The sequence below is a fragment of the Agelaius phoeniceus genome, unplaced genomic scaffold, assembly GCF_051311805.1.
Source record: "Agelaius phoeniceus isolate bAgePho1 unplaced genomic scaffold, bAgePho1.hap1 Scaffold_105, whole genome shotgun sequence".
NCBI lineage: Eukaryota > Metazoa > Chordata > Aves > Passeriformes > Icteridae > Agelaius > Agelaius phoeniceus.
Genome location: NW_027509873.1, coordinates 1,406,809 through 1,429,919, shown reverse-complemented (window position 1 = coordinate 1,429,919; position 23,111 = coordinate 1,406,809). Strand labels below are relative to the sequence as shown.

At 48.8% G+C, this 23,111-nt stretch overlaps 1 pseudogene; it reads left to right on the top strand.

The window, feature by feature from the left end:
* Positions 1-3,138: 3,138 nt before the first annotated feature.
* LOC143692791 (uncharacterized) lies at positions 3,139-19,750 on the top strand (annotated as a pseudogene).
* Positions 19,751-23,111: the final 3,361 nt, after the last annotated feature.

Below are 23,111 nucleotides of genomic sequence, written 5' to 3'. Positions count from 1 at the left end.
TGGAGACCTCATGACAATCATTATCGCAGACAATCTGCAGACATTCTCAGCACTGCTCACTCAGGAAAATCAAGGATGAGATGCATCTGATCTATCTTCAGATGGCTGCCAGGGCACACAGGTCACATTGCTTTGTGGAGAAAGAGAGACACTACTTCCAGGTTTAAATGCCTCCTCATATGGGATGTGTGTGTCTTACAATAAGGAAACTCATCACTCTGGAGAAGTGTCTCTACAACCAGGCATGACAATCTGGAAAAGTAGCTCAGATGCATCTGAACAGATAAACAGGGCCATATTTGAAGGATTCAGAAAATCAGTAACAGAGATAAAAACAGAAGCCTGACATGCCAGAACTACACTCACATTTCATTTGCTTCCCTAGAGACTAGATGCACAGCTTAACTTGTTCCCACTGGGAACAATTCTCCTGATCAACCTGTCTCTTCCATGAGCACAGGAAGATGCTAGCTGTGCTACTGAGGCATGTGGTCACTTTCCTGCCACTGCTGAGCAGGACAGAGCTAAATAAATCCCCTCTGTTGTCAGAGGAGAACAGGTACAAGTAGCTCTGCCAGTGGCATGAAGAGACAGCAAGGAGCAAATTCCTGTCTTAAATGTTGATTGCAGCACAGGGGGAAATAAACCAAACATGCTGTCCATCAAGCAAGTTACATGAAGGACAGGAATATCAAGACAAAAAGTCCACATTCAGACACCTGTTGACTGAATTTGCTCAGAAATTGCCTTGCTCCTTACTACTCAAACTTGGTACTGTTTGAGGGGAAGAAAACCATGATTCAGCCAGGCCAAACCCCATGGATGAGAACTGCATCTTTGTGGAATGGCATCTTGCATCCAGACTGAGATTTCTCATCAAAACACCCATCTGAAAAAGACTCCACTCAGATGGAAAAAAAGCCCTGGTTGAATTTACTTGTCCCAAGTCAGGCAGCAGAAACTTGGCCCTCTCCCAGTCTCCACAACACTGCCCTTGCCACTGCACTGCATCGTCTGAGCTGCAACCAATGGGTGTCTTTTTGTCTCTCCATTTTTGTGGAAACCCCTCCAGAGAAGTTGTGTTCAGCACAATGCAGAAGTCAACATTTTTTATCCTAGAGCATTTGTAGGGAAAGGAAACAATCTGTGGCACTGGTCATGTCTTCCAGGAAGATTTTCCTGAGGAAGAGACATGTAAAGCTTGTCATGTGCTTTGTCTCATCTGACAAAAGTGCTCAGTACCGTTTGCTAGAAGACAAAAGTCCCAATTATGGTGGTATTTTTTGGTATGGTTAGGAATTGGGGAAGGGTCTCCTTCCTTCTCAACTCCATGCTGCAGTGCCTTTGGGATGTGGCCTGCTGGCCGTTGTTTGTGCAGCCCTGGTATTTCTACATGAGGCAGAAAGTGCAATTGCATTTCCAGCCAAAAGCCCATGAGGAGTGGGGCAGCCGGAGCTGTGCCAGACACAGGCCAGCAGCTGTGCCGCGAGAGGGTTTTGGTTCCTGCCCGGTGCAGCTGGTGCATCTCTTCCGTGCCTGCCTCCCCTTCCCAGGTGCCCGGGGATAGCAGGTGCAGGGTTCTGCAAGGGCTATGGAACAGGGTGGGGATGTCTGTTGGCAACAGAGTGCAGCGGAGAGCAAACAGCCCAGGATGTTCCTGGAGTGTGTGACAGAGAACTTCTGACACAGCTGGTGACTGAGCCAGTGAGGGAAGGCACTGCTGGACCTGCTGTTTGTGAAGAGAGAAGGGCTGGTGGGTGACAGGAGGGTTGGAGGCGGCCTTAGGCTCAGTGCTCACAAAATGCTTGTGTTTGATTCCCAGAGAAGGAAGGAGAGACGTTGGGGAAGTGTTTACCTGCAACAAATTGTGAATTTGTTAAGCTTTAACAGGCGGTGCTGAGTCATACCTTCCCTCACACCAGTGGTTAATGTGTGCAAGTGGATATCTTAGCCTTGAGAATAAAGACAGTGGGCCTACTGAGGAGGTAGCTGCAATGCATTCAAGGAGAAGAAGGCTCTTAACCATGGAAGGAGAATTTGAGGAATGGGATGTTCACCACATGACCAGCAGAGACCCTCAAGAGACCCCTACTCTAAATGTCAGTAATTTTGGGGAAGTGATTTAAAGATGTCAAATACTTTGTGAGAATGTTTAGCCTGTGAGTTTGAGCAAAGTAATGAATAAAAGTAATGAAAGGAATGTCTTAGTTCCATGGATACACACACGTGGGTGTGCATGTTTCAGGGAAGTGATTCCCCACGCACCCAGCACTGAAATAAAGTAATGCCTCTTTTCTCACACTGAGCTGGCAGTGTGGATCGGGCCCTGCTCGGTAACTTTCATTTTGGTCATTTCTATTGAAGCATAAAGAATGGTTGAAATGAGATCTTTTCCAGCTGTTTCCATCTTGTTTACCTTTTGGGGGACCAAGGTTCTGTGCTGCAGGTGAGCTGGGTGTGTGCAGAGCAGTGCAGCCCCAGAAACCCCTTGGTTTGCCCAAAGGTTGCCATGCCTTGCTCCCAGGTGTGCCCAGCTCTGGCAGGAGAAGGAGCCCGCAGCGCAGTGGGCACCGTGCCCTGCCCAGCCGGGGCTCTCTGGCACAGAGCAGCAGCAGCGCCAGCGCCGTTCAACTGCTCCTGCCTTGGCTTCCCTGGGACACAGGAGCCTCTGGAAATCAGCACCGCCAGCCGCGTTCCCAGCTTGGAGCAGCTGCTGCTGGCGGGCAGATGCTGCCAGTTCCACTGCTGCCAAAGGGGAAGAAAGGCAGAGCAGGGGAAGAGATGTACATACACAGCAGCCCTGGGAACATCCAATAAACATGCAGATATATGGGGTGATTGGTTAGGAATTACTTCAGCTGCTATGCCAATAGTGCTTTCTCTCCTGGTTCTGTACAATGCTTTGGGCCATTTTCTTGGTCTGGTTTCCTTTGCTTGGGTCCCATCTGAATGCTCACTTGGGGTACAGGCTGTAGGTGCTTGGGGCACTCTTGGAGTTCCTCTTGGATCCCTTGAACAACAGGGTTTGGCCCATGGGGGGAGTTTGTGCTGCTTTGTGTCAGAGGAGAACTTCCGAGGCCATTTTGTGTTTGCTGTAGGGGAGGTTGGTTACTGCTTTGCATAAATTCACAGACTAACATGCTTTGTGATGCTTTGCTTTGTCATACTTTGCTTTGTGATATCAGGGCATGGTTGCCACATCGTCGTGGTGACATCAGAAGGTTGCCTTGTTGCACGGAAGGCCTCAGTGCCAGAGCAGCCCTAGGGCTTGCTGAGATCAGGAGCATCCTCCTGATTGTGGCCTTTGTCAGTGTGTAGCTGCACACTGACAGGAGTCTTGGCTTTTGTAGTGTTGGGTTAAACTTGAACAACAGTGCTACAATGATTGAGCAACTCGCTGCTGCAGTTTGCACCATGTATGGCACTGTTTATTCCGCCTATTTCATGACTAGCCTGGCAAGTAAGTAGAGGTTTCAACTCTATTTAGGTTAGGGTGTAAGCTAACCTGGCTTTTGCATGTCTTCCTGCTCTTTCTTAGTGACTGGGTTGATTTTGAAAGAGAAAGAGCATTAGGATGCCAGTGGTTTGGTAAAGCTCCTGTCAGGGCGTTCAGCTAAAAAGGGGGTGCCTGTAGCCACAGGGGCAGCATTTGCAAGGGAACCTGCAGGGCTTCCGTTCCCTCCACGGGAGAGTCTGTGGCAGCAGAGTCTGTCATTTCCTCAGTTTGCTGGATCAAGCAGGACAACTTCCAAAATGCAGACTGGGAGGCCTTCTCAGAAGGCCTTCTAAAGACTTTGTAGTTCTCCCCAGAACTGAGAGAAAGCTTCTTTTATTCTAAATTTTGTAATGAAAGGATTTGACTGTCTATTTTGACCCTTGACTGAGTGCTAAAATAGTGATTCCCTTTGCAGTGAAGTGCAAACTCTAAAGCCATGAGTGTCTGCTCCTGAGCCCTGGAGCTGCTGCTGTGCTGTTTCACAGTAGAACTGCCACAGCTCAGGGGGATTTTGGGGAAGCTTTTCTGGGTGACTGTTTTCAGCAACTTAATGGGAATTAGTGCATGCAACTTCTGTTTTTTAAAAAAGTACCTGAAAGACAAGAGAACAAGAGCTGCTTTATCTGTTGAACAGAACAGAAGCATGGAGTGTTGAAGAACAATTTGCATTTCCTTGATCACGTTTGTATTCATTTACTGGCTAAACAGGCCGAAGTGTAGGCACAACCAAGATTATTGTCCTGATCTCTTGCTGGCTGTGTGAAAGAAGTATGTCACGTGGAGGGATGTTGATAAAGAAAAATACTCTCTGTTTGGGTTGACTTCTTCTCTTCTGTGGGATTCAGCAGCCCAGGCAGTTTTCTCACAGCCCTTGTTCATTTTCCCTTGCCCACTCCAGATCACATGATCCGTGTATTCAGAGGTGCTGATCCTGAGGTGAGTGAGAAAGGAACATTTCATGTTCCTGGTGCTTAAGAATTGTAGAGCAAGCTGTGAGCTTGACCTGTGGCCGCAGAGTGTAGAGGGCCAGCTGGGTAGGCTGAAAGAAAATCCATTTCCATGTCTGCAGCAGCAATAACAAAGGCATCACTGGCTTTTTCCTGATTTTCCATTTCAGAACTTTCAAGGAATGAAAAGCTCATTTTGCAGAGAGAATGTTGCTTCTTGATAGTAGCCAGGGCATAATGTCTAATTCAGAACTATTAGCAATTCTGTTGAATTAGCCCATTTAAATTCAGTCGCAGTGACTTAGAATCCCATTGTTCTCAAAGTTTCTGATTTGTCCTTAGTACAGCTGGTTGTAGAAATAGAGCTGAATAGAATAAAGTGCTGAATAGAAATAAGGTTATAAATTATAGGTAACTTTCTGTCCCTCACACTGCTGTTTGTCCACAGATCACAGAACCAACAGCAGTCTCTCCTCTGGCTCCCTCTGCTCATGGAGAGGAGGCCAAAGAGGAGGCAAATGAGGTGGATGAGCGCCAGCCTCCAGCTGTGGTCACACCACAGCCTGACCATTCTGAGCCAGTAAGTGCCAGTTGTGTGTGCTGCTGTCTTTGGTGCAAGGCAGAGCTGCAAGTTTCTGACCAGCCGGCACTTGCTGTTGCTGGCTGAGGATGCTGAGTGCTGGAGTCCTGCCAGGACCTGGTGATTGCCCCCAGCCTGTGACAGCTGGACAATGGGCTTTGATCTGTCATGCTTAGGCAGCAGCTTCCTGGCATTTGGACAGGGGCCAGCCTGGAGCATGAATGCTCCCTGATCCCAGAGCAGGGAGCATGTCAAAGACACTGTGCTCAGCCTTGTCAGATACACAGGGGACACTGTGGCATGGAGGGACCTGTCCCCCTGCACGGACTGGCCAAGTAGCTGCAGGCACAAAAAAATGCTGATCTGACCACACAAGCTCTTTGTGGTGCTTTGTCCCCACAAACTTCTTGGGTGTGCTTACTTGGGACTATTTCAGAGACACGCTGGGGATGTAGAGCTGCTGCTTGAAGTCAGGGATTTTGGTGCCTTTGTTGTCAGGTTGCTCTTCTGCCTCTTCAGGCAGAGCAGCCAGTAGCAGAGCAGATAGGTGCTCTGAGTCTGCCTGTTTCTTGGTCTTTGATAAGCTGCAAGGAGATGACTGTGTTGTCCACGAAGCTGGGGGGGGCATTCTTGTCTAGTGTGGCAAAAGAAACAAAGTGAGTAGTTCTGAACCCTTCTTCTGAGGCAAAACCCAGACGCTGCATGTGGCTGTTGATACCTTCTATTGTGTAGTTTGCTTTGAAAACTGCATTGGAGCCTAGAGTGGGAGCAAAGCTGCAAGTCCTTGACTGCTGTCTTGTAATGCTAAATCCAGGATGTACACCTTGCAATGATGCCTGCTGTATCTGAAGTGAAATGGGCACCTTTGTGGCTGGGGAGCTGCGTGGGCCAAAAGGACGCAGGGCTGGCGGCCTTGAGCCGCTGAAGATGAGGCAGCGTGTGGCCAGGGGGCCAAGAAGGGCCAGGGCACGGTGGCCGTGTCAGCAGCAGGGGGGCAGCAGGAGCAGGGCAGCGAGCGTGGCCTGTGCTGGGCAGCGCTGCGGCCACCGCTGCAGTGCTGGGTGCAGCTGTGGGCCCTGGGAAGCAGAAAGTCCTTGAGGGGCTGCAGCGCGTGCACAGAAGGACAGGGGAGCTGGGCAAGGGGGTGCAGCACAAGGCCAGCGAGGAGGTGCTGAGGGAGCTTTAGCCTGGACAATGGGGGCTCATGAGGGACCTTCAGGCAGACTTCCATAGATCCCTGCCTTAGATCCATAGATCCAATGCTCAGCACAAGGGCTGTTTCCCTGCCAAACATCCCTTCACTGCATCCAAGTGCTTTAGACACTGGAGTAGGTAACACTTTCATATTTTGTTTGTTTATTTGTTTGTTTGTTTGCTAGAAGGAGAAGCCTTGTGTAATTTCTCCTTCTCCAGGGAGCAAGGGAGCTTTTTCTCAATCTTTCCTGCCCTTTTCCAGCACTGGTGGAAACACATCACTTTCAGGTTAACGGCTCCCGTGTCTTTTGGCAGCCCAGGGAATCAGTGTGTGTTGTATTTGGGAATTGAGCAGGAAATCAATGCCCTTGCATTCCAGCTGGTGCTCAGAGATTAGAGGAGCTGGGAGGGGCTGGGCTGCATTTCTGATTCCAGCCACTTTAGCACCATCAGTGTGCTCGAGTCCAAGAGAAGAACTTGCCCGAGCACAGATGCACAAAGAGTGCAGTTCCCAGTGCAATGCTCTGGGTCTGATTGCATTCCATAAGGACCCACACGCTCCAGATTCCCCAAGAGTGTGGGTTACTGAAGCAACAGGAGAGCAAGTTCAGGATGGCTGCAGATCAGGGCACTGCTACCGAGTGTTGATGTGTGTAGCGACAGAAAGGACAGTATTGATTCAGGGTGACCCCCACGTGGTGAATAATGTGCTTTGACTCTATGATTTAGAAGGTTAAACAAATGCTTTCTTAAGCTATGTTATATCACACTAGTACTATATTAAAACTATACTAAAGAGATACTATACTAAAAAGCTACTAAAGAAAAACTTGTGACTGTCTCCAGACAGTCATGACACAGCTTTTATCTAATTGGCTAATCAAGCTAAACAACTATCACTAAAATCCAATTAACAAATCACTTTCAGTAAACAATCACTAGAACACATTCTACATGTACTAAACAACAAGAACAGCAAGTAGAGATAATAATTGTTTTCTCTTCTTCTCTAAGTTTCTCACTACCTCCCCTTAAAAAAAACCTAGGAGAGAGAATTATATCTCTCTGTGTTCAAAGAATGTAAATACCACAGTACAGTAAAGAGAGATTATAAAAGTGAGATCTGTCTGTCTATCTATCTATTTGAATCTTCCTGGCTCTGCTCCAAAGCAGTGGAAGATGCAAAGCTCACCTAAAGGCATCCCTTCAGGAGAGGAGTAGAGACAAGTTCCATTGACTGATCCTGAGCAGGCAGAGATGTTTCCCCCTCCAGAGATGGTTGTTTTTTCCCCTCATGTTTTCTACTCCAGCCTTTTCTGACCTGAAGCCTTCTTTTTATCCTTTAAATTTTTGCATGTCCTAAGGGAGTGGAACTATCCCATGCTGTAGCTGGGGTTTGTTCACTTTGCCCATACATGCATTACATGACACATGGTTTCCTTTGCTGGCATCCCCAGGGTTGTGTAAGTGCATTTGTTAATGGGGCCTTATGAGAAACTGTTACTGCTGGTCAGAATTCTCAGTTGACAAAAGAGGGAGAAGAAACACCTTGGTCCTCCTCCATATACTGAGATGGCCATAGAGGTTCTCTGACTTCCATCAGAGATCTTTGCATGCATCCTTATCTCCTGAATGACCCCATTTTCTAACAAGAGTGTAGATGTCAGGAAGGAGGAATGCTGGTGCAGGCCTGAAGGGAATGTGAACTCCAGAAGTGTCTCTCACAAGGAGTGAGCTCACCCAGGAAGCCACCTGCAGGGCCAGGATGGAGCTGTGGGACAGGGCGGGGTGTCAGTCACCACTGAAAGACAAAGAGGACATGGCAGAAGCAGAGGGAGGCCTTCACCAGACCCTTGAGAAATGCCACACCTTCCCTGTCAGCTGCCTGAGAGGCTGTTGGAGCTTCAGCCCCAGATGGCCCCTGATTGTAGGGCCAGGGTCACTTTGGAATCTGTGCCTCCCCACGGGCAGAGAAGGACCCAGCAGAGCAGCAGCACAGTGCTTTGGGAGCGTGTGAGCCCAGCAGTCTTTGAGTCTTGGCCCACAAAGGTCGTACGGGAAGGTGAAACCCATCTTGTCTTGCTTTCTGTGCAGGTGCTTCTAGAGAAAGAGCAGGAGCAGACTGCCTTATCTGAGATGCCATGCCAGATTCAGGGAGAGCTGTTCCCTGCCCGAGAGCAGGAAGAGCAGCTCAGGCAGCAGGTGGAAGAGCCACAGGAGAATGGCCAGGTAAGCCTGACTGGCCAGGGGACAGAGGGAAGGGCAGGAAGAGGGGCATAAACCAGAGCTCCTGGGACTGAGGAGGCCAGGAAGTCCCACAGGCACTGAAAGGACAGAGCCTTGGAATCTGCAGAGACCAGCACCGGGACAGGATGGTTACAGTGGAAGCAGAGCTGGGGAGGGAAGCAGAAAGAAGGGGCTGAATAAATGTGATTTTGAGGCTAAAAGAGGGAAAAGCTGATCTTGATGGCAGCTCTCAGTCACTTGCTCTGCTTTTGTGTGTACAGAACATCAAGGCAGAGCCACAAGCAGAGCTGCCTGAAGCTCAGAGTGACATCATGGCAGCAAAGAGGAGGAATGAAGACATCCAAGAGGAGAAGAATCTCCCTATGCAGAGGGGCAATCAACAAAAACAGGTGAATGAAGGAATGGCAGCCACTCCATTCATGAAAGAGAGTCCTTTCCGTTGTTGTTTACAGAAAATTGATGAACAGGTGCAGGCACAGCTGCAGGAAACTGAGGCTAGGATCAAGGCAAGGAAGAAGAGGCTAGACGAAAAAATTAAAATCACCAAAGAGAAAATTAATCGCCTCCTTCAGGAACAAAAGGCTCTAGAAAAGCAAGTGAGTGAAACAGCAATAGCCACTGCAGTCACCCAAGGGGTGGTTTCTGGCCTCCTTGCCTTTCCAGTGCAGAGCAGCAGGGGGTGGGTGATGCCTCTGAGGCCATCCTGATGAGGCCTCTGTCAGAGCTGCTCTGAAGGGCACTTCCTGGTCTGCTGAATCTCAGCTGATGCTCTAGACAGTGGCATTACTCCCTTGGCCATTTAGCCAGCACTCATCCGAATGAACTCCTGCTGGCTTCTTCCAGGTGACCTTGTTTCTTGAGGTGTTTTTGCAGGTGAACATGGTCACTCACATAGATCTGGAATACGAGCTACAAGCTGTCTGTATCCCTTGTGAATCTGCTCCTGTCCTTTTCTTTACTTTCTTCCCAGTCGATGACTCCTGGCTGACGGGGACAAGCTGTAGTCTCTGACTGCTTTGTTCTGTTTGACTTGAGGTGGAAGTGTTGCCATCCTACCTGGCAGCCTGCAGAGAGTTCCAGCAAATGATGGGCAACCAAGAGCCCCGAGGCTGGCATGAGGCCCAGGAACTGAACCCTCCAGAGATGCTGCAGGATGAGCACCTCCCGAGGAAGGTGCAGAAAAAGAGAATTTCATGGCAGGAGGTAGAACATTAGAATGAGGAGCTGCAAATGTATCTGCAGACCTAGGAGGGGGAAAGGAGTCTTTGGGAGGAAGTGGAGCGGTCGTTGCTGCAGTCATCCTTTAGAACAAGAAACTGGCTATGACCTCGAGTAAAACCAGCCTTTGGTTTTGACCATTTGGTTTCACAAGTGGACATCCAAAGCAATCCAGTTGAAGAGCTCTGCATGTGGCTGACAGCAGCTTCCTAAGGGCCTGCATTTCAAATGGCAATCTCTCTTGCATTTCAGGGCAATATCTGCCACACCTTCCTGACATAAACTCATTTCTTGTCTCAGATCTACACCGACTCTGACACTGAACCTGCTGCAGAAGCAGCAGTGCTGTCCCAAGGAGCCTTTGCTCTCCAGCTGAAGAAGTGGGGCCTGAGCACTTGGTTCACCTCCCGTGCTGACCCAGCTGCTGCTCAGCAACAGGAGATGGCGGGTGACTCCCTGGAGCAACTGAGTACGTCTGGTATCTTTCTTATCTGAGGGACAGTGTATTGTGTGCACGTGTCAGCATAGCTGTACCAAAGGGTTCTCCTCGGTTTAGTGTCACAGAAGTGCTGGCGTTGCTCCGAGGCAGCAAGAGAGAGCTCTGGGTGTTCCTGCTGCCTCTGAGGGCAGCTTAGACTGGCTGGAGTTTGCCTGGGCTTCCCTCTCTGCCAAAGGCAGAAGCAGGGATTGTTCCTGGATCAGCAGAAGGCTGTGACTGCTTGAGTCCTAGCCACTGGCAGAAGCTCTGCTGAGATCAGTCTCTAGGAGAACACATCAAGCCCTTTGTGATTCTGCAGCACAACCTAATGAATCTGCTTCTTGCCCTTAACAGCTGCCAGTGCTGTGCTCTCAGAGAAGATCTGGTAGGGTTGAGAAGAGAGCCCAGTGGATTCTGTGTCTACCATCACCTGTTGGGACAAAAAGGGCACTGATCTGCATCTCGGTGTGGCTGATCTCAAAGCCCATCGTGTTGTGTCCTGAATGGGGGCAACAGCTTGTACAGGGCTCAGGCTCCCTCTGGCTTCTTCCAGTCAGTGCCTGTCAGTGCTCATGCTTGGGCTTTGCCAGCCTTGTTGTGGTCGCTGCCCTGCCCCTGAGGGCTGGTGGGAGTGCAGAGGCTGGAGCCTTCCTTAGCTGGGAGGGTCCCGCTGCTGCCCGGCTGCTGCAGCGCGGAGCTGCCTGAGGCAGCAGCCCCTTCTCTGGGCCGGCTGCTGCGTCGCACGGCCCGGACTCACAAGAGGGTCAGCATCTCCTCTGGGCAGCTCTCTGTGTCACAGGGCGCCTGAGGAGCACTGCTGTCCTCTGTGCCCATGCCCGCCGTGCCGAGTTGGGAGGATGGGGACGTGTGCGGTGCCGAGAGGGCGAGTGCAATGGGAGCGACTGATCCGCGCTGTCGGGGTGGAGAGAAGCGGCGTGGTTCTTCACGCGGGGCACGGGCAAGGGCGTCTTTGAGCTCAGCCTGCTCATAAAGGGTAGGGTCCTGATGCTGAAAGCCCCGTCGGGATTGCTTCTAGCATGAGCTGCTCTGGTTTACAAACGCAGAGGCGTTCTTCTGGCAAACTGCTGCAAGCTGGAAAAGATGGGAACACTTGGCAATAATTCCTCCTGTTCTGAACTTGACATCTGTTCAGAGGAATTGATTCTAGATGTCCAGGTGCATTTAATCTTAGCAAGTAGGAAACCTTTTCTAAATCTCACAGTGTTTATTCCCAAGAAAACAAAGGCACTGTTAGTTCCAGCTCTCCTTAATGTTTCTAGATGACAAACTTACTTGCCTTGGTAGGTGTTCTCTTCTGGTCTATGAATGTATCTCCCTGTGCTTCCCTGTGTGTCTGCTGTCAAGAGGTCTCTCACTTCAAAGGATGCTAGAAATCAGTCTCTGTGCCAGCCACTTGTGCTGTGGACCTGCTGTTCTTTTCTTGTTGTTCCAGTTCCTGTTCCTGTTGTTCTTAGCCAGCTGTCCACAAAAGGAGGGCTCAGAGCCCCAGACAGTGGGGCTGCCTTTTGTATCTCCTAGAAGCTGGGATCTCTGCTTTAAAGTGAACATCTTGCATTTTGTTTCCCTCAGGGAGAATGGCGAAGATGGAAAATCCTATTATAAAATACATTGAACTGGAAAATATTGGCAGTGGGTGAGTCCAAGCAATGCTAATTTTACCAAACTATGCATCAGGTGTTTTGCTGGTGGAATAGGTATCAAGTGTGAAGTCAGACAAGCTGCAAATGTGTTCAGGCACTGGGCTTAGATTGTCAGTGCTGATCAGAATTTCTAAGTGTGCTCAGAAGGCATTGTCAAAGACATCTCCATGCTTCCAGTGTCCTGCAGGTCTTAGGCATTTACAGCACAGATCTCCTGCGTGGGCTGGCTTTCACTGCAAGATCTAAATGGCTTCTCCTTTCTCTGCTTCTCTTTTGTTTCTAGGACTTTTGGAGATGTTTGTAAAGCACTCGACACTGCCACAGGAGGAGAGGTAACTGTCAACAGCACCTGCAGATTCTGCTGCACTCGAGGGCTTTCCCCTCTGGTGTGAGCTGTGGCTGGAGCTTTGGGCAGAGCTGTGCTGAAAAGGCACAAGAAGCACAGACTGGTGCCAGCCCACAAAATGCATTTGGGACTTTGTCCTCCTCAGCTGCCGGAAGGAAGGCACGGAGGGCAGCGGTTCCTTTCAGAGAAGGACGCGCTCACTCGCTCTCCATTGCTGAAACAAAGGTGGTGCCTTCGAGCACCTCACTGCTCTTTGGGGCACAGCTTCAGAGTCCTGAATTCTCATTTCTGGCTGCCAGCAAATACATCTGAAAGTTACTGGTGGTTCCTTAGCCACCTGCTGCACTTGGGAACTGCACACAGGGAGAGATCTGCAAGGCGTCCCTGAAAGCCCTAAGCCCTGCCCATAGCCCAAGATGTATCCACAGAGTTTTAAGGCATGGATTGCTTCTTCTGAGTCGCAAACAAAGCAGCAGAGAGTGTGGTCAGAGCTTTGTGGGTGATAACTGAGACACCGCTGTTACCAAGTGGTCAAGGCAAAATGTCAGTGGCCCCACGTGTCCTGTAAGTGGCTCCCAAGGGAGCAGAGAAATGGGCTGTTGGAACGTCAGTTCCTAATTACTGCAGTGCCTAATCACAAGGCAGTTTGGCACAGCTCAGCTGTGTCGTTGCAAAATCACTCGCTCCATGTGCCTTGTGGTCTTGTGCCACAACCTCTCAAGTTACTGATTTTCAATGTCATTTTAGGTGGCCATAAAGAAAATACATCTTCAAGGACTGAGGAAGAAGGAACTAAAAGTCAATGAACTCATGGTCATGAAGGTGAATAGGAATCCCAACCTGGTCAATTGTTTAGACAGGTGAGTTGTGCTTTTGTCCCATGAATGTTTGTTCACATATTGCAAACATGCAAGGTAAAATCCCACTTTGGTCACTGGCAGAAAATAGAGCTGTAATTATTGGCTAATTATTATTGCTCTTTTCATCTCCAGTGGATGGGAAGAGATTGCATTTTGTCTGCATGAGTCTTCGCTGGCACATGGTATTTGAAAATTGTTCAAAAACCCGGATGAGTCGTGTCTTACTAAATCAATGATCTCTATATTCACAGCCACCACTTTGTTTTGGAGCTTGATTTTTTTCAAGTGTCTTCTTACGTCCAGGTAAACTAACAAGGATTTCCCTTGGATTGTTGCCACTGTTTTCCATTGCTATGCATGCCAGGAAGACTAGGTGCTTTTTTCCAGAAACACCATGCGCGACAGGTTTTTTATCTGGGCTGTTACTAAACTGCACATTTTGCTTGCTGCCCATCTAAGACATCTCCTTTTTCACAGCTGTGCCTTTCTCCTTGAGACTGCACAGATGGCAAACAATGCTCAGCCAAGAGGGAATGTCTATTCCTTTATTTTGTCTTTGTCTCAAAGGGACCTGAAAAGAAGAATCAACCCACCTTTTCCAAACAGCAACTTAGCCATGTACATTCATCTCCACGCCCTTGTTTCCTTCTTTCAGCTACCTTGTGGGTGAGGAGCTCTGGCTGGTTATGGAGTACATGGATGGAGGCACTCTGAGCAATGTCATCAGCAAGACCTACCTGTCTGAAGATGAGATGGCAGCCATCAGTCGGGAGGTCAGCAATCCCATCCGTGTTTCCAAGGGCTTGGGCAGGATTGTCTGGGAAACAGGGGCTCAGAGCTGGAGTGATTTCCTGTGCCAATCTTTGTTTCTGTGTTGCTGCTATTCTATGGGCAAGTAAAAGCATCTCAAGTGAAAGGCCTGCCAGTGCCCCTGCACTCCCTGTACTCAGTGCCAGTACTCTTATCTCCTGCTGTTGTATTCTCGCTCTGTCTCTTGTATTTGTATTTGCTGTTCTCCACCTTGCCTCTCTAAATGTTTGCCTGGAGTCTGTCTTCACTGCATTCCTTGCCTGTAAAAGCAAAGGTGCTGGTGGCAGGATTTGAAATGATCAGCAAAGAAAAAAGACTCATGTCTCACAGTCCTCAGCTTAAAAGAATAGTAGTGCAGCCAAAATGCTCTTTGCTCCCAGAAAGTGACTGGTGGGATACTTCCAAGCCTGTGCTGAGGCCAGCAAGAAAATCTTTGTCATGCAGCCTCCCACCCAAAAGTGATCCGCTTCACACCAAAGGGAGGGACTTTTCCTTTCAAAACCCCTCCTTTGTCCTCTGCATGGAAAAAGCACATCCACTGCAGCAGGAGTCATCCTGGCTGGTTTGCAGGGCACAGCCTACAACAGCAGGTGCTGTTGCTCTTTCAAAAGCTGACGTGCCTTTCCTTAGAAAGGTCCTGCTCTGCAAGTGTTGGAGCAGCAAGCTCTTCCTCTCAGTGGCCATTACTGTTCTGCCATTACTCCCCATTCCCCTGGAGAGGGAATCTTTTAGATTCTTTGTTTCCTTTCTTGTGTGATGAAATCACATCACTCATTTTTGCCCTCCTGTTTCTGTTTTCTCGCTCAGTGCCTGCAAGGACTGCATTTTCTGCACTCAAACTGCATCATCCACCAAGATGTGAAGAGCTGCAACATCCTTCTCAAAACCGACGGCTCTGTCAAGCTGGGTCAGTATATTCTTGGTCAGGTGCAGCATTCCAGGGATGTGGGTGTGGGGCTGCTTGGAGTGACTGCCAGCTCCCCAGAAATGGTGCTGGTGGCAGTGCAGGGACCCCTGCTGCGAGCTGAAGGCGCAGTTGCAACGTGCACAGAGGTATAAGGAACCACAAGCAGTCAAGAGTGGCGTTGCTCTGTGTGTGTCCCTTCCAGACAGAGGGAGCTACAATCTAAAGCTTCAGGGGCATAAAGTCCACTGCTGTGAGCAGCATTAAGAAACCTGGGTTTTTTTGGAAGTGGCCAATTCCATACTCCCTTGGCTAAAGCCCCAAGGAAATCGAGCGTGCGCAGTTCTCCAGGAGATTCAACAGCACATTCTTAGCCTGAGAGTGGGGAATTCTTTTGCTTGGTTTCCTAATTGGAGCTGGCTTTCATGGTTTGTTGTTTTCTCCGCAGCTGACTTTGGCCTCTTTGCTCAGCTCACCCCTGAGCAGGGCAGACGGAGCTGCGTGGCTGGCACTCCTGGGTGGCTGGCGCCTGAAGTGGTGACAGGTCAACCATATGGCCCCAAAGTGGACATATGGTCTTTGGGAATCGTGGGCATCGAAATGGTGGAACGAGAAGTTCCTCACTGGAATGCAACTCCTGTCTTGGTAAGGTGCAAATACTCACTGATCCCACTGTCTTTCTCACCTGTCCCATGTTCTGTGTGCCATTGGACAAAATCCCATTGCCATCTGCTGGCACCACTTCCACCAAGGTCTCCTTCTAAAAATGCCCCTGCAACACATCAGCATCTGCTGTAGCTTTGGTTGTATCAGAAAGGGAAGTGGCAGTTCAGAAACCTAACCAGTTCAGAAACCTGCCATTTTGGCCTCCAGCCATGCCTGACATTTCTCACTTGTTTTTTGAACAATGTTGGAACTCTGTTTCTGAAGGACAAGAATTTTTCAGTGGAGAGGGTAGACATGTGATAAATATTCTGAGAAATGGAGGTTAGACCTTCCCAGTTTCAATTTTATAGAAAACATAAGAAAAAAGGAAAAAGAAAAGTAAACAAAAAAGAAAAAGAGAAAAAACCTACTACCAAAGCAATGCCCAAGCAGTTCTGCTTGCTTTCTCATTTTTTAAACACAGCTCTTCTCTTCCATTCTCTAGCATCTTTTCCAAATGCTGTGGGTCTTCGAAACTTTCAGGCTTTCAAGTCATCTGTATATGGTTCAGTCATGTGTGTGGGTGGCCTGGATAAGTTTAGGATGTGTTTTTCTCTGACTGCAGTTAGAATTGTTTGCCAAACCCTTGGCTGTTTCTCGGTACTTTAACAAGTTGATGAGCTTGCAGGCAGGTGCCTGGGCTGGGATCCAACGTGGGCAGTTGACACCGGTGCTGTGTTTCTTTACCACAGGAGCAGGGCCATCCCTGGCCTGCACAGTTCTAATGACAGGGAGGACTCCAGCTCCCCACCATGGCCAGTGGCTGAGCTCAGCTGAGAGTCAGGATAAAACCCTCTTTGTCACCTCTGGTGATGTGGGAAAAGGAAAGAAAGCCGCAAAAATTATTTGTACACAAGGGGAGTGCATTGCCATTTCTGGATTTGAAATTCTCCTTTGGGTTAAAGAGGATAATAGCAAAGTCTCTTTGGTCACCATCTATTTCAGTGCCACAAGCACAGAGTTATCGTTACAGTGGTGGGCATTTTTATGGAGACTCCAAGGCCTCTTGCCATTAATATTTTTGTCTATTTGAGATGGATTCTGCAAGTTGAGGTTTGAATAGTTCCAAGTTGGTGTCCTATGTTTCTAAATACCATCTTGCAAAAGCAGAATGAGCTCTGTCCCTCTGACTTGTCAGCATGTTAGAGCTTGGTTCCACACAAACCACACTGGATAACGATCAGCCAATGTCTTGCCAATCTACACTGTAATTCCTTGGCCTGAGGAGTATCAGAAAGACCTGCTGAGCTCCATGGACACTGTCAGCTGCATGGAAGTGAGCATCCTTGGCCTTGCTGAAGAAACTGGAGCTCAGCTTAGGTTAGATGCTCTTGAGCAGGAGAAAGGCTGGGATCGTCAGGTGTTTCCAGAGGCCGGCGTGCCCAGAGGGACTGAGCTCTGGGGAGCAGCTGGATGTTTCTGCACATCATGGAAAGGGATTGCCAGACAGCTCAAGCCTCACCACAGGCAAACACTCCCCAGCTCTTCTCAGGCAACATTTGCTTTGGGTTTCAAGTTGTTCCCACTTGTCTGTCTGTGAAGATGCCCCTAAAACCACAAGGCAAGCCTCTCAGAACTGGTGTTACATTTCCAGAAATGAAGAAAAGAAGCCCAAACACAAGAAAGTTGCTAAGGCACCGGTTTTTAGAGAGGAACTTACCCCACTGTGCAGTTTCTTCTCACTGGGAAACATGCTTCAAACTGGGGCATGAGGGTGTAAAGGCCACAGAGTCTCTTCTGCTTCTTGTGCAGTGCTGCTGAAACACTCAGTGATCGTGTTTCTCTCCTAGCCCAAGCCATATTCTGCACGTCACCAAGCCAGAGCCTGGTGATGTGGAGAGCCTGCCAAAACCTCCCATTTGTTTCCTGGCACTTTCTGGAATGGGCCTACCATTAATGCATTGACTTGAGTAGCCAAATGAGTAGAGGGTGACCGTAGGGATGGAACCTCTCCTTCTGATTTGACCATGAAAAGTTTTTCTTTTCCATGTAAGGAAAGCAGAAATTTTCAGGCTGCTGAGAGACAGAGCTGCAGGTGGCTCCTGTGTGTCCAAGCAGGCATTTTCATCCCAGTACATTTGTGCATGCATCTTAATGTGTCTGTGTTGAAGATGAGATTCCAAATGTTTGTTTCCTTACCTGAGGAACACCTGGTGGATTTCCTTTCTTTCCTTCCAATTCCCATTGTTTTCAAGAACAAAGCAAAAAGCTTGATTAGTTTTGTTTTATGGCAGCTGCTCTTAAGGGACCAAGAAGCACTGCAGAGATACTTTTCCATGTACTAACCCTTGGATATAGTAGAGTTAGTATAGCAAAGTCCTTCTTCCTAAAAGCCTCTCAAGCTGGTATGAATCTTCAGGGAAGGAAATGTGCTTGTGGTGATGTAGTTCCCACTAACTAGGTCAGTCAATGAAATCAGCTGCCAAGGCAAGATCTGTGGGATGTTGGAAAAGCTGTGGCTGCATCGGAGCTTGGGTTTTTGGTTGGTAAAGGAAAGTCATCTCTGTGTCTCTGCCAGGGCAGAAACTGCCACTGCAGAGTGGAGCTTAATCAATGGGACCCAAGAGAGCAGTTACAGATAGGAAAGAAGCAGGTGTAGCCTGGTGTCTCCTTTTTCCCCAGCCTCAACTCCTGATAGCCACAGGAGGAAGACAAAAGCTGCAGCAGCCCAACCTATTCTCATCTTGCCTGCGTGACTTCCTGAGCTGCTGCCTGCAGAGAGACGAGGCGCGGCGCTGGTCTGCCAAGGAGCTCCTGCAGGTAAAATGTGAAGGGGCTGCAGGTGAAACAGGGTCTGAGGGATGGGCTCCTCCTCCACTCAAGTCCAAGGCATCAGATGAGCCCCCTTCCTCCTCACCTCCACTCTTGGTGCTCTTCAAATGAAAACAGTGAGGAATCCTAGACTGGGCTGGGCTGGCAGGGCCCTGTAAAGGTCCTGTGGTGCAAGTGTCCTGCAATGAGCAGGGACATCTTTAAAGAGATCAGGTTGCTCAGAGCCCTTTGCCATCGGAGCTGGAATGGTTGCAGGGATGGGGCACCTCCAAGCTCTTGGGGCAAGCTGTGCCAGGGTGGCACCATGCTCCGAGTAAACAAGTTCTTCCTTAGACCTACTCTGATTAGATGCCCTTTGTGTTTAAAAATATTTGTCCATATCCTATTGTAACCGACCCTGTTAAAGATGTCCCCCACTTTCTTCAAAGCTACTCTGAAGTCTTGGAAAGTGGCAATAAAGTCTCCCTGGGGCCTATTCTTCACAAAACTGAATAACTCCACCTCTTCTCTGCATTTCCTGAGCAGAGAGGTGCTCTGTCCTCTGACTGTTTCTGTTGCCCTCTTTTCTAATTTGGTGGAGTGTTCAGTTTTATCTAATGGCAAAAGAATTGAAGCAGAGCAATGCAGGGTACAGAGACATGAAATGGTGGTCGAGGAACCCAAGGAAGCCAGTCCCAGCTGAGCAGTCAGAGATTTGGCTGTGGCAGGAGGGGCTGTGGGGGCTCACTGTGAGCCTCTGAGGGGCCCTGGTTTGTGCCCCCCAGCCCACCCTTGGAGGTTTCTGGCACGCAAACAGGGACAGCTGGGAGGGACTTGTCCCAGCCCCATCTGCTGCCTGGCACGCTCAAGCAGACGGGAACTGCGCCAGGGTTACTGCCAGGTTGTGTGGCAGAGAGGGAACTGCAGGACCCAGTGCCACTGGGCTGGCCCTGCTGGGAAGGAAGGTGCCATCCAGCACACGAGGGGCAGGGCGTGGAAAGGTAGACATTGCTTTCTGTCCCTGTGGGAATTAGCACAGTGCCTGTCTTTCAAAGACAGGGACCTATGTGAGTTATTGGAGTTTCCTGAAAGGAAGATAACCCAGGGACAGAAAGCACCATTTCTAGAGCACTGGCAGGGCAAAGATCCCAACAAGATAAACAAACCTGAATAAATGGATGAGTGGGATTCTGGGCCAGGTTTGCCTGTGATGGCAGGGTCCTGCACATGACTGCTGGTAGCAGATGGTGCCATTGCTCCTCTTTCTGGGTCTTTTTAGGACCCAGAGCAATCCCAATTGAGCCTGTGAAGTACTGAGCTTGGAAAGTAATGGTTCACTCTTCACTGTTCTTTGTCTTTTTGTTGTTTGTTTGTTTGTTTTGGTTTGTTTTTTAATTTGTTTGTTTTCTTTTTTTTGTTTTTGTATTTGTTTTTGGTTTTTGGGGTTTTTTTGTGAACAGCATCCATTTGTAACATCAGCTGAGGCTGCATCCACCCTGAGACCACTCATCATCTCAATGAAGAGGAGGATGGAGAAGCAAACAGTGCTATAATCATATCAGGACCATTTTCTCCATAGCCATCTTAGAGTAGGATTTAGAGTAGGACTGTAGAGTAGGATTTAGAGTAGGAGTATGTGGAGAAAAGACAAAAGACTGCACAATTCAATGTGAATCAAGGACAAGCCATTTATTGTGCTTCTAAGCATAGTTTATAATTAGTTCCTATCCTAAAGGTTTCTATAGACATGCATTGTTTGTTTGGTTGCTGCACTTTGTCCAGCATCTCTTGACTGGTAGCTCTATTTTGTCCTGAGGCAAGCACGCATCTTTTCCTTAATCTAATTGGTAGATGCTGTAAGGGTCATTTTATTTGGGTTGCTACCCCTTTGTCTGTCAGCAACTCTTCTGCTTCACCTTTTTATCCACAAAGTTGAATGCAGCTTTATTAAAAACCTGACCTAGTTCTAGAAGGTTAGTTAGTTTAGTTAGCTCCAGAGGTTAGGCTGGTTCATTTAGTGCCTGTCCATTTTTCTGCAAATACCACCCTACAGGATTATAGAGTAGGATTGTAAAGAAATAAAGTTTCTGAAACTTTAACTCATCTGGAAGAATCCTTTCTTTCTCACCCTGTGAACAAGTGAGCATTTCCTTCTGACTTGTCAGCTGTCTATTAAAGGTGCAAATGGCTTCTTTGGTGTTGTGAAAAGTACATATTACAGGATAGGCTCTTCACAGATATTAAAATGAACATATATATATATATATAAATTAATATACTATATGTGTTATGTTATCTTAGTCAGTAGTACTGTATTTTTTTAAGTAGTGTGGTATGTTGCGGTGTGACGTCATGGTTTGCCTCAGATACCCCAGGTTCCTCCCTGATAATTCCCTGCCAGGTGTGTCAATCATCCCTCCTTTCCACACCCTGACCCCTGCTGAGCGCTGTCTGTCAATCCTGGCATTCCAGAAGGGCGGCGAGTGATTGGCAGAATTCAAAAGATGCCCTCCCCTCCTGGAAGGACATTGGGCCATCCAGGTGTCCTCAGTCCCTTGAGACTTCCCCGCCCCGTACCTGGCTGGTGGTCCCCCGTGTTCCTTCCCTCGCCCTCTCCCCCGGCTAAAAGGGCGAGCAAACCATGCGGTTGGGAGTTCTCCTGGAGCCGTTGATGGATTCAGAGGCCTGTGGGCCAGGAATAAAGCTCTGGATCGAAACCCTCCATCAGAACCAACTCCTTTCCTTCACCTTGCCTTAAAGCTTCTCCACCAAAGGTAAACCTGAACTCCTGCATGCCTGGACTTGCCTCCAAGCACCCAGCTGCAGCATCCAGCCAGCCAAAAGTGTCTCTGGGGTAAAATTCCACAGTTGCTGCTATTTGGTCAAGCAGCAAAGGCCAGACAAGCTCATGTACGTCCCATCCGGCTATATTCACAGAATCACAGAATTTCTAGGTTGGAAGAGACCTTCAAGATCATCGAGTCCAACCCATGTTCTAACACCTCAACTAGATCATGGCACCAAGTCCACATCCAGTCTTTTTTTAAACACATCGAGGGATGGTGACTCCACCACCTCCCTGGGTAGATGATTCCAGTATTTGATCACTCTTTCTGTGAAAAACTTCCTCCTTAATTCTAGCCTGTATCTCCCTTGGCGCAGCTTGAGACTGTGTCCTCTTGTTCTGTCTGTTGTTGCCCGGAGAAAGAGACCAAGCCCCAGCTCACCACAGTCACCCTTCAGGACGCTGAAGAGAGTGATGAGGTCACCTCTGAGTCTCCTTTTCTCCAGGCTGAACAACCCCAGCTCCCTCAGTCGTTCTTCACACGGCTTGTGTTCCAAGCCCCTCAGCAGCCTCGTTGCTCTCCTTTGGACACGCTCAAGCATCTCAACGTCCCTCCTAAACTGAGGGGCCCAGAACTGGACGCAATACTCAAGGTGTGGCCTCACCAGTGCCGAGTACAGGGGAAGAATGACCTCCCTGATCCTGCTGGCCACACTATTCCTGATACTAGCCAGGATGCCATTGGCCTTCTTGGCCACCTGGGCACACTGCTGGCTAATGTTCAGCTGACTGTCAACCAGCACGCCCAGGTCCCTTTCCTCCTGAGCACTGTCCAGCCACACCATCCCCAGCCTATAACGTTGCAGGGGGTTATTGTGGCCAAAGTGCAGGACTCGGCACTTGGACTTTTTGAACTTCATCCCATTGGATTCTGCCCATCCATCCAACCATTCCAAGTCCCTCTGCAAAGCCCTCCATCCCTCTGACAGATCGACACATGCTCCCAGCTTAGGGTCATCTGCAAATTTGCTAATGAATGACTCTAAGCCCTCATCCATGTCATCAATAAAAATATTAAACAGAACTGGCCCCAGCACAGAGGCCTGAGGGACACCACTGGTGACTGGCCGCCAGCTGGATGCAGCACCATTCACCACCACTCTCTGGGCCCGGCCATCCAGCCAGTTCCTAACCCAGCAAAGAGTGCTCCTGTCCAAGCCACGGGCTGCCAGCTTGTCTAGGAGTGTGCTGTGGGAGACAGTGCCAAAGGCCTTGCTGAAATCCAAATAAACAACATCTACTGCCTTCCCTGCATCCACTAGGTGGGTTACCTGGTCATAAAAGATGACCAGGTGGGTCAAACATGACCTACCCCTCCTAAAGCCATGCTGACTGGGTCTGATACCCTGGCCATGCTGTAAATTCTGTGTGATGGCACTTAATAGAAACTGTTCCATTATCTTGCCAGGTACTGAGGTCAGGCTGCCTGGCCTATAATTACCAGGATCCTCCTTTGCACCCTTGTTGTGAATGGGTGTCACATTGGGCAGCTTCCAGTCATCTGGAACCTCACCAGTGAGCCAGGACTGTTGGTAAATGATGGAGACTGGCTTGGCAAGCTCATTTGCCAACTCTCTCATTACCCTGGGCTGGATCCCGTCTGGTCCCATAGATTTATGAACATCCAAGCATTTCAGTGGTTCTTTGACTGCCTCTTCTTGGATAATGGGGGGACCATTCTGCTCCCTGACACCATCAACCATTCCAGGCGGGCCGGTGTCTTGAGGGCAAGTCATCTTCCCACTAAAAACTGAGGCAAAGTAGGCATTAAGCACTTCTGCCTTCTCCTCATCTGCAGATGCTAAGTTCCCTCCCTTGTCCAATAAAGAACAAAGGCTGGTCTTACCCTTCCTTCTAGCATTAAGGTATTTGTAAAAACAGTTTTTATTATCCTTTACAGAAGTTGCCATTCTAAGTTCAAAATGAGCTTTGGCCTCCCTATTTTTTTTTCTGCATGCTCCAGCAGCCTTCTTGAATACTTCCTTAGAGACCTGATCCTCCTTCCAATGCTGATACATCCTCTTTTTATTCCTAAGTACCTCCAAATAAAAAAATATTGGTAATTATTT